This window comes from Mustela erminea, chromosome X (genome assembly GCF_009829155.1).
Source record: "Mustela erminea isolate mMusErm1 chromosome X, mMusErm1.Pri, whole genome shotgun sequence".
NCBI lineage: Eukaryota > Metazoa > Chordata > Mammalia > Carnivora > Mustelidae > Mustela > Mustela erminea.
In genome coordinates this window covers 92,377,455-92,393,206 of record NC_045635.1, presented here as the reverse complement: position 1 = coordinate 92,393,206, position 15,752 = coordinate 92,377,455, and the positions used below count along the sequence as shown (strand labels likewise).

The following is a 15,752-nucleotide window of genomic DNA, read 5'->3' as shown; positions in this document are numbered from 1 at the left end:
TAAGACTTGCTGGGTCCCCTCTTGGAGTTGCAGATTCAGGGGCTTTGAGGTCGGGACTCTAGCTTTGAATGTGCCCCAAGTGACTGTGTCACAAAAGCACGCTCCGACTTTGGACATGAGCTTGCTTTATTTAAATGAAAGGCACTGCAAAATAGATCTGTAATTCCTAGGTCCTCATTTTATATGTGAGGAACCAGATTCCCAGAGACATTTAAGCCCTTGTTCAAGGTCATGCAGCTAATCCGTACCAAAACCAGAATCAGAACCTGGGTCTTCTACCTCTGCCTTCACTGTATGCTCCATTTATCAACTACCTTTGCCTCTCAGCAAGAATTTTCCTTTCCAGTTTAAGTACGCAGAAGGGTTTCCTTCCTGGTTCTAATCAGAGTTCAAAAGCAATGCTACCTTTGGGGAATAATTTAGTAAAAACAAAACACGATGATTCCAAATTCTACTAAAAGCATCAAACATGGTTTTAAAAAGAAAAGAAAACCTGGCCTTTCCCCTTATGATCATCCATAAGGAGAAACAGGACACAAGATTTATGTGGAGAGACCATATTTGTGGCTACAATGCTTCAGTTTTAAATTATTCAGCACTGAAGAAGAGATACCCTGGCTTTAAGATGGGACACTCGTGAGCTTAACAACGAAAAGTATTTCTTTTTCAAGGCTGCAAAGATGAACAATTATATTATCTGGTCATCAGTTCCCTGGTGAATTCTCCTTACGCTATTCCAAACCTTTAAAAGAAAGAAAAAAAGCCCAACAAATATTAGATAGGACCTAGAGCCATTTGCCAAATACCAAGATTTTGAGGTAAGTGGGAAACCACAAATCATAAATGTCAATAGTTCAAATAATCTAAATGATTCCTTTGGGTACCATAACCCCCCCATCTTCTGACAACTCAAAAGCATCCCAGTGACAGGCTGTGTGTGTGCCACGCTAGGTAAAGGGAACAACGGGTAAGTACAAAGGGTGTTCTTAAATCTATCTGATTGGAAAACAGCACCTCAAAGGCACTGAGGTCCATCCCTAGAGGAGATCAGGTGCCAGATTTTTAGCTAGCAAGCAGTGCTGGTAGGTCAGGAGCCTTTCCTAGCAACGTCCAACTCTGAGAGCACTGACTTCTCTCCAGCTGAGTCTTCACCATCTGTAAAATGGGTAACCATCGTCACCATCCGTTTGTGGGCCTCACGCTGCTCTGCCACCCCCCAAGGAGACAAAAGAGAGTTCTCAAACCACACAACCAACCCCCGTGACTTCTATCTTCTCCTAATCCTCAGACCTATTGGTGGCCTAGAGCAGACACCAAATTCCCCAGGGCCATATGTGGACCTGGACAGAAAGGAGAGGCAGAAGATGAAGTAAGCGTTGGCGGAGTGAGGGGAGAAACTACACCTGTCCCCGTTTGCCACTATTCCCTTTGCAGAGGGTGACATCACTGTTTATTTCTGTGAGAATAACTTCTCATGGGAGGGCCTCAAACTTGTCCTCTTTGCAGGAAGTCAAGTTGGATAGAAGCTGACTCCTACTCAGCACTCAGCCTCTGGAAAATTCTGGAACCAATCTAGCTGACCTCAGAGGTTGGTGAAGATGCGGCAGTAGCTTTTTTCCCAAGTGTCTTACAAGGTAGATCTCTGAAGTCAATTTGCCATTGTCCGCTGCCGCAGCTGCTGCCAACAGAAATGACCCTAAATGGCCATTCATTTCACAGCAAATTTGGAGGGGCTTGATGTCAGGAAAATGCGTTCGACACAGTTCTAGTTGGAAATGAATTAAAAAGCCTGTTTGCTTAAATAATTGAAGGTGAACCATGTATTACATATGTTTCATGTGCAGTTAGGGATTTCTGCTCCAAGCCTTTCTGGTGCCAAATAGGAATTCCTCCCTAATACTTGATTTAAGAGCCGAAATCTTAATTATGGGAAGGAGGAGTAAAGTATACTTTTATATTCTGTGGTTGGAATGTAAATTGGTAAAAAAAAAAAAAAAAAGAAAGAAAGAAAGAAAAGAAAAAGAAGGAAAAAAAGAAAAAAAGAACACTTCAGAGAACAATTTGGCAAGATCTAGGGGAAAAAATTACCTGAACAAAGCCAGTCCTTGGAATTTATCTTAAGGAAATAATGAGCCCAATGCATATGATACAGTCCAAGGACATTCACTGTGGCCTTGATTGAGTGCTCATAAAAGAACAGAGGGTCAATTGGGACTTTTCAAGTTTGAAACACTTCTGTACAATTGAAAGACACTTTAAAATCTAAGAGAAAAAGTAAACAACAAACCTCTTAAACTACTTGTGACAGAGGTAAGTGTTAACTGATGTCAGAAATATGCAAAGAGATTGCAGTTACTGAGATGAATAGAAAAATAGGCCAATACACACACCAAAAGGTATTCGACCTCTCTGGTACTCCCCCAAAAGCAAAGAAAATGGGGATTATTTTTAGCTACCACATTGTCAAAGATTCTAAAGCCCAGAGTATCTGAAATTGGTGAGGAAGAGCCGAGCTAGAGACATGGCCGTTGTTGGTGGGAAGATAAGTGGCTATAATCTTCCTAGAAGGCAATTTGGGCAGGGCTCTATTAAAATCAAGGATGTGCTGACCGAAGTCTTTGAACCACCGGTTTCACAACTGGGCATTTATTCTACAAAAACCCTTGCAAGAGTATGCAGGGGTGCAAGTAAAAGGAAGTCGCCTGCTCCAATATTTAGTAATTCTTTTTAAAAATTAGAAATAATATAAAAATTCACAAAAGAATGTTGTATTAAAGACATTATGTCCCAACCACAGAAATTAGAGTACTATGCAGCTCTTAAAAAGAATGAGACAGCTCTAGGCATACTAGCAGGAAAAGACATCTAGACAAAGAGGTCCATGAAAAGCATGTTGGAGAACAGTATTCAGAATGCTGGTCACATCCTTTGTTATTTCATGCACAGGAATACATGTAGGAATATTCATAAAAACATGCACAGATGATAAATGCCAAATGGTGAAGAGGGTAGGGATCAGGTGGCGGAGAGGCCCAGAACATTCTATCCACTCCAGACTTCTATTTTTACAGGCATAAGCGTGTATTATTTTATTTTTTTAAGATTTTATTTATTTATTTGATAGAAAGAGAGAGAGAGCACAAGTAGGAAGAGTGGCAGGCAGAGGTAGAGGAGAAGCAGACTCCCCGCTGAGCAGGGAGCCTGATGTGCAACTCGATGCCAGGACCCTGGGTTCATGACCTGAGCCGAAAGCAGACACTTAACCAACTGAGCCACCCAGGCACTCCAAGCGTGTATTATTTTAATCATGAAAGAGCTTTTTTGAAACAAGAAATAAGACAAGCTGTGCCACTCCCCCACAATCTCCCAGCCTCTAAAAATCTCTTCTTCAAATACATGGTGTTACTGCATCTAAGATAATTTCTAATATCCAAGCTAAGGGCTTTTGCTACTTAGAAATTACAAAACACCAGAAAGAAGTGAAAGGGGTTCCCCCAACATTTTAAGAGAGTTTCCTTTCATGCTATTAGGGTGAAATGGACACCCTCTCCCATGCTTTCACATCTCCCGCCATTCTTCCTGCCCTGCCTCCTTTGTCTCACAGGTTTTCCATAATCTTGGGAGAAGAAGACATGCTCATTCACTTCAGTTCTTCTTCTGTTTTTACCTCAGGAACTGAATCCATTCCCTCCCCCAGTCTATTCAGCACAAGGCTCACCCCAGTATTTCCAATCCCCACCACACAACCACCGCCACCCCCAGTTAAGGCTGACAAGTCCAACTCTGGGAATCTTTTGTATTTAGGGAGCATCTACAGGTGACCCTAGGCTGTGTACCAACACGAACAGCTGGCAGAGTGGGAGTCCTGCACCTATACCACCCTCAAATTCCATGCCCTTTTATGGGGGAGTTCATCAGTGGCCTTCATCAAACTTTCAAGGAGGTCATGGGTCCACAAAAAAAGTGAATCATCACCAAGGAAGAAGGACTTGGTAATTGAATCTTCCACTGAACATCGACCCAGAATACCCGGTCCCGAGGTTTCCATCTGGCCGCTTGACTGGATGAATCAGACAAGCGGACACTCAAAAGGAACGGAAAGAGACAGGGGAACATGCATGGCCTTTTCGGGCTCCACTAGAAAACCGTCTTTCCACTAAAGTGGCCACACGAGAGCCCACACAACTCAGACCTGGAGGTGACCTTCAAGTCCCACTGAATGAGCCAACCCGCACTCCCCTGAAGTACACAAGATGACGGCTGGGTCTAGTGAGTAGAAAGAGAATTAGGAGGGAGCAGATCTGAGTTTAGGCTCTAGAATGACTTCTCTTCTGTCACGTGATAGCTGTGGGCGCCTAGAGAACTCACTGCACTTCTCTAGCATTTTGCTTGTCCAAAACAGAAGCTTTGCACCACATGAACTTGGAAAAGCATTTGCAGTGCTACCATTATGAACCTCCCCTACTGGACAGGTATTTCTGCCAAACTCTCCAGAAAAGTGGAGGACTTTGCTCTCGCTGTCCAGTAGTGCAGGCTTAAAGTCACAGTGTCCCCTCTCATGGCTAACCTAAACCTTTCCTACTGCCACTGAAGCTCGTTGTTTTCATTCGGAGAGTGGCCAGTTGTGTGTAAGGTGCACAGTGGAATGGGCAACTCTAAGGTCTCCCTGTCGGTCTCTACCCCCGACATGGCTGGCAATGGTTATTAGCTCTTAATTCTCAAGAAAGGCACTCTTGCTTCAAGGCAGCTTAAAAGAAGAGAGGTTGAGGGCATTAATGAAGAGCCAAGGGAATCGGAGAGGGTCAATAGTCACACGAGGGCTTTTTCTTCTGCCTTTAAATTTCCTTAAAGCTGGCCACACCTTCCTATTGACCACACGGTCCGGGCACAGGGGCCACTGAACATGAACCCAACAGTGTCTGCGTCCAAGGTGGCCCTCCGGAACTACTTCTGCAGGGGAATGAGTCTGAAGGATAAAAGCAACTTTCCAACTCAACTTAATTTCCACCTCCAGGGTTCTCTGGTCAGCAGGGTGTGTTCAAATTGATGGGATTTTTTTTTAAGGCCGTGCTGATGATACCCCGGCCCAGGAAATGAGAGGCCATGCTGGAATATTCAGGAAGTGAAAGAAAGTAAGCGCAAAGAACTGAGTCACCCAAGGTTGAATGAGGATAGGTCTTTGCAGTCAAAGCCGAGCAGAGAATTGAGGCAGTCTGCCCGACAGTGCAGCAGAAAAACAGGCTTTGGGCCTGAATTATCAGGGTAATTGCCTTAATTCTGCACTTCCCTTTCATAATAACCTCGAGTTTATATAGAGCCGTTCTTCTAAAGAGCTCAAAATACTTGCACAGATATTATCTCGGTTGTCATCACACCATCACAGACGGTGAGAGCAATGATTATGATCAGCCTCATTTGACGCATGGGGGAAGGAAGGCCTAGAGGGCGAAGCAAGGCGTCCAAGTTTACCTAGTAAGATATGGACAGCCTCCGAACTCTGTGGGAAAGGCCCTTGCCTGGCATCGCCCAGCGAATATTCTTCTCAACAGCAGTCCAGCCAAATGCCTGTCAGAACACTGGGTTCTGTGGGCAGACACATCTAGGAAAGGCTGCAGATTCTCTTCTCCTGGCGACTCACAATATACAAGAGCCTGGGGATGGCTTTTAAGGAGCCCTGAAGTAAACAAACCTGTTTTTGTTTAAGCAAGAATTTCCCAAATTTAACTTGACCACAAAAATCTGTGTCTGGATATGAGTGTGTAACACCTACTGACATCCGGTGGAGCTAGGCTTCTTCAGCTTCCACACTGGCAAGCCCGTGGTCCAGCCACTAGACTTACCTGAGCACAGACACAGCAGACACGTCCTCTCCCTTCCAGCCCGAGCTGTGGGGGAATGTACCTTAGAGATGCTGCCTGATACTTGCTGCTCCTGACAGCCAATGAGCAAAGGACCTTGGTGCACCCAAAGGACCCCAGGCAGTCATCTCCTCTGCCTCGGAGCATTGGCCAGGCTAGGTGCGGGGAGGGGGATGCGGCGAGGGGGTAGTCAATTCAAACTCAACTGTTTCTGCTTGCATTCCTTTCAAACAGAACCCAGGGCTATTTTTGGTCTTCATTTCAGGGACGAGATTCTCAGGATGCTGGTCCAAGCCCTCAGAGCCCACACGCTTAACTGCTGTGATTGTATGCCCACCAGGTACTTCCAGCAGAAATCATTAATCTTTTAGGCTCGCTTCCAGTGCCATTTATCAGCCCGTGTCATCGACCCCAACACAACAAAACAGGAGACTCAGAACGGGCCCCTATTCTCGACTAACTACGGGCGTGTTAAAGTCAGTCCTCACACAGTCGTTCCTGACTATACACCTAACATTCAGGACGGAAATCCTGGGCTATTATTAATTACCAGTGACACCACTAAGAGTATCTAAAATGTAAAAGTCCCTGAAGACCCTGTCCTGGTTAATTTGCATTTTACATATAATCCAAATGAAAAGAGAACAGATAATGGATTTCATATTTATTGCTACTATTTCCATGCTTTCAGTAGTCAGTGTTTCTCAAACACCCAAACCATGAGAAAAGGTACCCACACTGACACTGGTAACTTTTTGTGCACAAAGTAAATGCAGTGCAGTGTATCTCTCCTTATCTACCCACTGGCTACATAAAAGATTCTGTGTAAATGGCTTTGGGGTAAAAATCTTCACTGTAAAGGTCAGAGGGGCACTGTTATTTAAAATGATTTGATCATGAAGCCTTTTGTAAAGCAACACATTCTGTGATGTGAATACTGTCCATCTAGGTCATTTGCCTTGTAAATACGTACTTACCCATAAAAGATTTGCTTAAAGCAAAACACTAATATTTTTCAATGAGCTGGACCTTTCTTAAGATGGGGAGGTATGCTGATCCTTATCAATCTGCAATACTGACTTCTTTTGGATTCACCATTAATCACCATCCCACTCCACGGAGACACATTCTGAGTTTGTGATAGTAATACTTCGGAGGACTCCCAGCAGTCTTGCTTAACCATGACCCCTCTACCTTTGTAGATGCCCGTACTTCAACTTGACCACCTCGTGAAATAATTCTTCAAGACTCACTCAAATGTTACATCCCCCATGAAGCCAGCCTCCCTATCTAACTGTTTTTCTTTCTTTCTTAAAAGATTTAATTGAGGGGCGCCTGGGTGGCTCAGTGGGTTAAGCCGCTGCCTTCGGCTCAGGTCATGATCTCGGGGTCCTGGGATCGAGTCCCGCATCGGGCTCTCTGCTCAGCAGGGAGCCTGCTTCCCTCTCTCTCTCTCTGCCTGCCTCTCTGTCTACCTGTGACCTCTCTCTGTCAAATAAATAAATAAAATCTTTAAAAAAAAAGATTTTATTGAGAAAGAGAGAATGTGCACAGGCACCCGGAAGTTGGGGGGACGGGCAGAGGGAGAGAGAGAATCTCAAGCAGTCTCCCTGCTGAGTGTGGAGCCTGACCCTGAGATCATGACCTGAGCCGAAATCAAGAGTTGGACGCCTAGCTGACTGAGCCACCCAGGTGCCCTGGATCCTCTCCTGATCACACTTCCCACTCCCAGCCAGGCACCCCTCCTCTGTGCTCTCACAGTATCCGGCCTATCTCTTGTCATACTCTACCGTAATCATCTGCTTACACACTTCTACCTTGCCTTCCTGACGGTGTACTCCCTGAGAGCTGAAATGATGTTTTATTCATTTATTCATTTTTATACTTCCAATACCTAGCATTACCACTGGCACATAGCCGGTGTTTAATAAATGTCGGTTGTTTGACTGAACAATCACTACCCTTAACTGTACATTTTTGGCCCCAGACAAATAATGCTTTCTTAAAACTTCAGATAAAACATACAAGAGAAGGCCTAGCAGTTTTGTTCATGTTTGTTGATTTCTTCTTTCTTTGATTTAAAAAAAAAAAAAAAAGACAATACTAATTCACATCTTACAGTTCCAGGAGAAAAAAATAAACCCTCTAACCCAAATTCACTACTAATTCATAGGTGCGCCCAGTATATTCACTTTTCTCCAAACATACAGCTACATCCTAACTCAAAAGTAACATCACTGCAGTAAAGACGACATGAGCATCCACTAATTAAAGGGGTTCTGGGGGAGGCACTGCAGGGATTACTGTAAGAGCTTTGGATCCTCATTGGCTGACAGAGGGAAACCTGCTAAGAAAGTTGGGCATCTTTGGGGGAACAATAATGATGTCCAGTAGGACTTGGTCAATCTGGCTAGAAATTCCACAAGCAGAATGTCCTAAGCAACAGCCCCAAGCTGGGGGGATTTCCATCACCCTGAAACCATCATTATCCTTCCAATGTGGGCAGAACAGGTTGGACCTGATCTGCCTGCGTGTTACTGCAATCTGGCTTGGCATGGGATGATACCCAAGGACATGTAATGCCAGGAGTAACCCAGCCCCATGGCGCAGACACACACACACACACAAACACACTACACCTCACACTCCAACTCATACTCAACTGCATCCCACACAAAACCCGCACCATCCCCCCCCCCCACACACACACATGCCACCGCATTCCTGTGTGTCCAGTCACACACACAGGGAGTGCCCCCTCGCATTCTCTCACTTCCCCAGTGTGCCCGGCCCACACCCCACACCGCTGGCAGACTGCAGCCTAGCCTGGAACTGGAAGCTGGTGCGGACTGGTTTTTGTTGTATGTAACAAAGCCCCATGCACCCAGGTGCCCAGCTGGATCGGCTCCATCCATCTCTCCCCGCCCCCATCCACGAGCTCCCAGAACAAGAGAAAGCTCAGCTCTGGGAAGTGATGCGGGGAGTGGGGGTGCACAGAAAGAGAGCTTGAGGGACGGACGTGGGGGGGGCGGGAGCCCATGCAGCTTCGGGGCTCCCTCGCCCCGAAGTCGGAGGGACGGCGAACTGGCCAAGGGACGGAGCTGCCCTCCCGTCCCATCGCACCCCGTCTATTCATAGAAAAAAAACCAACGCGGAGAAATCGTCGATCCCCGCTCCCGCCGCGCGCCCTCCCGGCGACTCTGGGAGCCAGGGGTGCTCCAACTGCCCGCAACAAAGCGCCCCCCGAACAGACCTGTTCCAGGCTCTCGGCGGCCCGAGCGCAGGCAGCCGCTGCTCAGGGTTCTGCCCTTCGCTGCCGAGGACGGGAGGAGGAGCAGGAACCAGGAACCGGGGGAGGAAGGAGGAGGAGAGGGGAGAGGAGACGGTGGCGGCGGCGGCGCGAGGAGGACTAGGACGAGGAGGAGGAGGAGGAGGAGGAGGAGGAGGAGGAGGAGGAGGAGGCGGCGGCGGCTGCGTCTGCGGCCGCTGCCTAGGATGCTCCAGCGGGAGGCAGGGCCGGGCGCGCGGGGCGTGGGCTCACGTGCGCCCCGCGGCCCCGGGATGCGCGCGCGGCTGGGTGTGTGAGAGCATCTGGGTGGTTTTGACTGTGATTATTCCAATTCCGACCTAGTCTGGAACTTGTGGTTCCTGCAGCCAGGCGGAAGTGAAACCCTTTCACACTCCCAAGCCTGATTGTGCCGACCCAGCGATGGGGGTGGGGGGTGAAGGAGCAAGGGCGGGGAGAAGGGGTTCATACCAGGGCTCAGGGCCTGCCGTCAACGCCCGCACCTCCTTTTTCAGTCTTCTTTCTGGGTACTGGTGGCTTGCGTCCGCAAGCGTCTCTGGCAAGCCTAGGGCCAAAGAGAGTAACAGATAGCGACCAGGAGACCGAGGACAGTCCTTATCCATGTCACATTGTGTTGAGCAAGCACTCACGCTGTGCTGGGCCGGCTGTTTCCATTACCCAGAAGGCAATTTTCGGTTCTAACTTGGGATTGACTTTCATGAGTTTGAGGTGCCCATAACTTCTTCATACAAGATCCACCTCCATTCCACCCTTCCCCCTGTGTCTCATTCCAGTGCAACATCTCTGCACTTGTAACCACGGTGACATCCCAATCAGTTCTGTACTTTTTAGTCTGCTTACCTAGGCAGCATCATCCAGGTCCCTAGCTTCCCTGGTGTCAAGGGTCATTTAATTCTCATGCCAGTCCCCCTCTAGGACTGGGATATTCAGTTTCAATGAGAAACAAGACTGGTTTCCTGGAGGTCATACAGTTGAAGATCATCATAGACCCAGCTGGAGACTCCATTTGGATTTGGACCCCTAACGCTAAGATAAGGGGAAACCAATTATGAGAAGCACAACTTTTCTACATGGTTCAATCCTTTTTGAAATCCTTGCTTAGAACTCTGCTGAAAGTCTTCCTGCTGGTCCCTTTCTAAGGCTTTCCCTTCGTCTTGCCCATGGTTTATGCTTGTAGAGTACTTTGGAATTTACAAAGCACTTCCCAATAACAGGATCCCTACCATACCATCTCTGTGAATTAGACAGGTGTTGCACGCTTTCCTTTGCACTTCTAATAACCGGACATCAAAATCCCTGCCTTTCCCAACTGGGGAAAAAGTGACCTGACCTCCTCGTTTACAAGAAAGTGCCTTTGTGTGCTTCTCTTAGCCAAAGGAAGATTAGTGGGCGGAGACAACGCTAAGGCCAGTGAAATGGGTCACTGTTGCTATATAGAAGTTTAGGCATTCTGGGGAGTAAAAATACCTTGGGCTCCCTCAAATTATTCAGTTCTCTCTCCACAGATTATTTTGTCCCTGATAACCACGTCACACAAGACAAATATGCGGAATGATCTGTGTGATGCCAAGCACCTAAAACTGAAAATGAAATTCAAAGTATGATGCAACTGATGAATCATTGAACACTGCTTCTGAAACTAATGATGTATCTAGTATATGCTGGCTAATTGAATTTAATTTGAAGAATTAGAGGTATAAGACTAGTCTAGGGGGTGGACAGTTCCAGGTTGCTCCCTGAAGCTTTTTCTTTCCTATTGTGGTAAGAACCTTTAATGGGAGATATACCCTCTTGACACATTTTTAAGTGTACCATACAGTGTTGTTAACTAGAGGCACAATGTTGTAAAGAGGATATCTGGAATTGAGTCATCCTGATAACTGAAACTTTATATCCACTGAATAGCACCCAGTCCCCAGCAACCACCACTCTATTTCACTGCTTCTATGAGTTTGGCCATTTTAGATACCTTATGTAAGTGAAATCATGTGGTATTTGTCCTTCTGTGACTGGCTTATTTCACTTTGAGTAATGTCCCCCCAAATTCATCTACATCCCATATGGCAGGATTTCCTTTATTTTTAAGGGTGAATAATAGTCCACTTTATGGGGGTGACTGGGTGGTTCAGTCGGTTAAGCAGCTGCCTTCGGCTCGGGTCATGATCCCAAAGCCCTGGGATCAAGCTCTGCATCAGGGTCCTTGCTCAGTGGGGAGTCTGCTTCTCCCTCTTGCTCTGCCTGCTCCTCCCCCTGCTTGTGCTCTCTCTCTCTCTCAAATAAATAAATAAAATCTTAAAAAAAATAGTCTACTGTATGTATAGTTCATCCATCCATTAATGGACATTTAGGTTGTTTCCACATTTTGGTTAAAGTGAATGATACTGCAATGGACATGGGAGCACAAGAATTTCTTCAAGATCGTGATTTCAATTCTTTCTGATAAACACCCAGAAGCAGGATTACTGTACATTTTTAAGGAAATGCCATATTGGTTCCCAGAGCAGTGGTACAATTTATACTCCCACCAACAGTGTACAAGGGTTCCAGTTTCTCCACATTCTCATCAACACTTTTTATCTTTTGGTTTGGTTTGGTATGGTTTTCATTTTCATTTTGGCTTGGTAATAGCCATCCCAACAGGTATCAGGTGATAGTTCATTGTGGTTTTGATCTGCATTTCTCTGATGATTAGTGACTTTGAGCATCTTTTTATTTACTTGTTGGCCATTTGCATGTCGTCTTTGGTGAAATGTCTACTCAGGTCCTTTGCCCATTTTATAAAATTAGGTGTTGTTGTTGTTGTTATTTGCTCTTGAGTTGTAGGAGTTCCTTACGTATTTTGGATATTAACCCCTTATCAGATACAGAATTCAGAAATATTTCCTCCTATTCTCTAAGTTGCCTTTTCACTCTATTGTTTCCTGTGCAGAAGCTTCTTAGTTTGATTCAGTCCCATCTATCTGTTTTTGTTGCCTCTGTTTTTGGTATTATATACAAGAAATAATTGCCAAGACCAACATCCTGAAGCTCTTCCTCCATGTTTTCATTCTAAGAGTTACCTAGTTTCAGGCCTTATGTTTAAGTCTTTAATCCATTCTGAGCTGATTTTTAGGCATGAAGCATGATAAGGATCCAATTTCTTTTGCACTGGATATCCAATTTTACCAATGCCATTTGTTGAAGAGACTGTTCTTTCCTCATTGTGTATTCTAGACACCCTTGTTGAAGATCAGTTCACCATACATTCATGAGTTTATTTCTGGACTCTCTGTTCTGTTCCATTGATCTCTATGTCTCTCTTCATGCCAGTGCTATACTGTTTTAATTACTGTAGTTTTGTAATATAGTTTGAAGTTAGAAAGTGTGATGCCTCCAGCTTTTGTTCTAGGCCTTTGTGATTCCATATGAATTTTTGGATTGTTTTTTCTAGTTCTGTAAAAAATACCATTGGGATTTGAATCTGTAGATCACTTTGGGTATATGGACATTTTAACAATATTGAGTCTCCTAATTCATAAACACGGGATGTCTTTCCATTTATTTATGTCTTTTTAAATTTCTTTCTTTAATGGCTTGTAGCTTTCAATGTATATATCTTCGACTTCTTGGGTTAAGTTTATTACTAATGCTTTTATTCTTTTCGTTGTTACTGTACATGTTTTTTTTCCCTTAAATTCCTTTTGGAATTGTTAGGTGTTGAAATGCAACCAATCTCCATATATTGATTACGTATACTTCAGTTTTATGGAATTTGTTTATTAGTTCTGACAGTTTGGGAGGAATCCTTAGGGTTTTCTAAATACAAAATCATATCATCTGCAAACAGAAAAAATTTTGCTTCCTCCCTTCCAATTCAGAAGCCTTTTTTTTTTCTTGCCTAATTTCTCTGACTAGGCTTACCTGTATTATGTTGAATAAAAGTGGTGAGAGTGGGCATATTTGCCTTGTTCCTGATCTTAGAAGAAAAGCCTTCCATTTTTTACCACTGAGTATGATGTCAGCTATGGACTTTTCATATATGTCTTCTATTATGTTGAGATGATGTCCCTCTTTTTTTCCAGCTTTACTGAAGTATAATCGGAAGTAAATTTTGTCTATTTAAGGTATAAAATATTATGTTTTGATATATGTATACTTTGTGAAATTATTACCACAATAAAGCTAATTAAAACATCAATTAGGATGCCTACTGTGTCAGTCAGTACAGCATGTGACTCTTGATCTTGGGGTGATGAGTTCAAGCCCCACCCCATGTTGGGTAGAGAGGTTACTTAAAATAAGTCTATCACCACACACAGTTATTTTTTTGTTTCTGTGTGATGAGAACACTTAAGATCTACTCTCTTAACAAATGTCAAGAATTATTAACTATACTCACCATACTATATATTAGATGGCCAGAACTTATTCCTCCTGCATAACTGAAATTTCATACCCATTTAGTCCTAGTTTGTGAGGAGATTTTTTAATCATGAAAGGATTTTGAATTTTGTTAAATTTTGTTAAATGTGTTTTTTCTGTATCGATTGAGATGATCATGGGATTTTTATCTTTCATTCTTTTAATTTTTTTTCTTCCAATTTTTTATTTAAATTCCAGTTAGCTAACATATAGTGTAATATTAGTTTCAAGCATAGGATTTAGTGATTCATCACCTACATACAACACCTGGTGCTCATCACAACAGGTGCCCTTCTTAATACTCATCACCCATTTAACCCATCCCCCTACCCACCCACCTCCCCTCCAGCAGCCCGCAGTTTGTTCTACAGTTAAGAGTCTGTTTTATAGTTTGTCTCTCTCTTTTTTTCCCACCTGTGTTTATCTGCTACGTTTCTTAAATTCCACATATGAGTGAAATCATATGGTATTTGTCTTTCTCTGACTGACTTATTTCACTTAGTATAATACTCTCTAGCTCTATCCATGTCATTGTAAATGACAATTTTCATTCTTTTGATGGCTGAGTAATATTCCATTGTGTGTATATATACCACATCTTCCTATCCATTCATCAATTTTTAAATATGATATATAGCATGAATTGATTTGTATGTGTTGAATCAACCTGGTATCTCAGGAATAAATCCCAATTTATCATGGTATATGATCCTTTTAATGTGTTGTTGAATTCAGTGGGCTAGTATTTTGTTGAGGGTTTTTGCATCTATGCTCATCAGGGATATTGGCCTGTAGTTTTCTTTTCTTGTAGTATCTTTGTCTAGCTTTGGTACCAGGGAAATGCTGGCTTTATAACATGAATTTGGAAGTGATTCCTCCTCTTAAATTTTTTGACAGACTTGGAGAAGGATTGGCATTAATTTTTCTTTAAATCTTTCATAGAATTCATCTGTAAAACCAACTTGTCCTGGGCTTTTCGGTTGTCGTTGTGAGGTTTTCAGTTACTGATTCAATCTCTTTACTAGTTAGCAGTCTGTTCAGATTTTCTATCTTTTCATGAATCAGCCTTGGTAAGGTGTATGTTTCTAGGAATTTAGTTGTTTTTTCTATGTTATCCAATTTGTTGACATATAAAAATGCTCACAGTGCTCTATTGTGATCCTTTTAAATTTTGTTGTATCAGTTGTAATGCCTTGTTTTTCATTTCCTACTTTATTTGAGTTCTGTTTTGTTCTTAGTTTAGCTAAAATTCGTCAATTTTGTTTATCTTCTCAAAAAACAACTCTTAGTTTCATTTATTTTTTCTACTGTTCTTATACTCTCCATTTTGTTTATATCTGCTCAGATATTTATTATTTCCTTCCCTCTGTTAATTTCAGGCTTGGTTTGTCTTCTATTTTTAGTTCTTTGAAGTATAAAGTTAGATTGTTTATTTGAATTCATCTTTTTTATTGTAGTCACTCATCACTAAAACTTTCCTCTTAATATTGTTTCACTACATCTAATACATTGTTACATTGTGTTTTCCTTTTCATTTGTCTCAAGATACTTTCTAATTTACCACTTGATTTATTCTTTGACTCATTTGTTGTTCAGCAATCATTCCATGAATCTTGTGTTTTTAGAATAAACCTTTCTTATGAGCATATTATAATGAGCCTCTACTCAAAGTAGAGTACCAAGAAATAATCTGGTCAGTGAAGGTTTCCAGTTTGTTGGGGCCCTGTTTATTAAGGCTTTACTATAATCCCAAAATACAGAAAGGATTTAAAATAATCTGACCCTATAAAAATAGAACATAAAACCTAACCCTATTTAATCTTGCTTTTCTCTGATTTATTGCCATGCTTCCTGCCTATGAAGTTTCCACAAGATTTATAAACTAGTCTCTCTATTTTCATAAAGGTTTAACATTTCCTATAATACAAGTGTAAAAAAAGGTGTGGTCCCTGTCCTCTAAGAACTGGAAGGAACTAAGTATTTAATTGATCATGGATTTCAATTACTGCTGTATGTATATTAGTATAAGTTCTTTGGAGGGCCAGGTGGCAATGCATATCAAAATTTTGAACAATTACATGTGGAAAAAAGTTTTCCCAAGCAATCTTCTGAATTTCATAACTGGAAAAATAGGAGGACTGGTTTTCCTCCTGATTAGATAGATGAGTTATTTCTATGGACTTTTT

General features: G+C 43.0%; 1 protein-coding gene across 1 annotated transcript in view; it reads right to left on the bottom strand.

Annotated features, from left to right (window-relative positions):
- The window catches only part of PAK3 (p21 (RAC1) activated kinase 3), a 239,921-nt gene extending 230,452 nt beyond the window's left edge, over window positions 1–9,469 (bottom strand). The window contains exon 1 of the mRNA XM_032330607.1: window positions 9,112–9,469. The gene's annotated coding sequence lies outside the window, so the exon portion shown is untranslated. The remainder of the gene's footprint in view (window positions 1–9,111) is intronic.
- Between the last annotated feature and the right edge of the window lie 6,283 nt (window positions 9,470–15,752).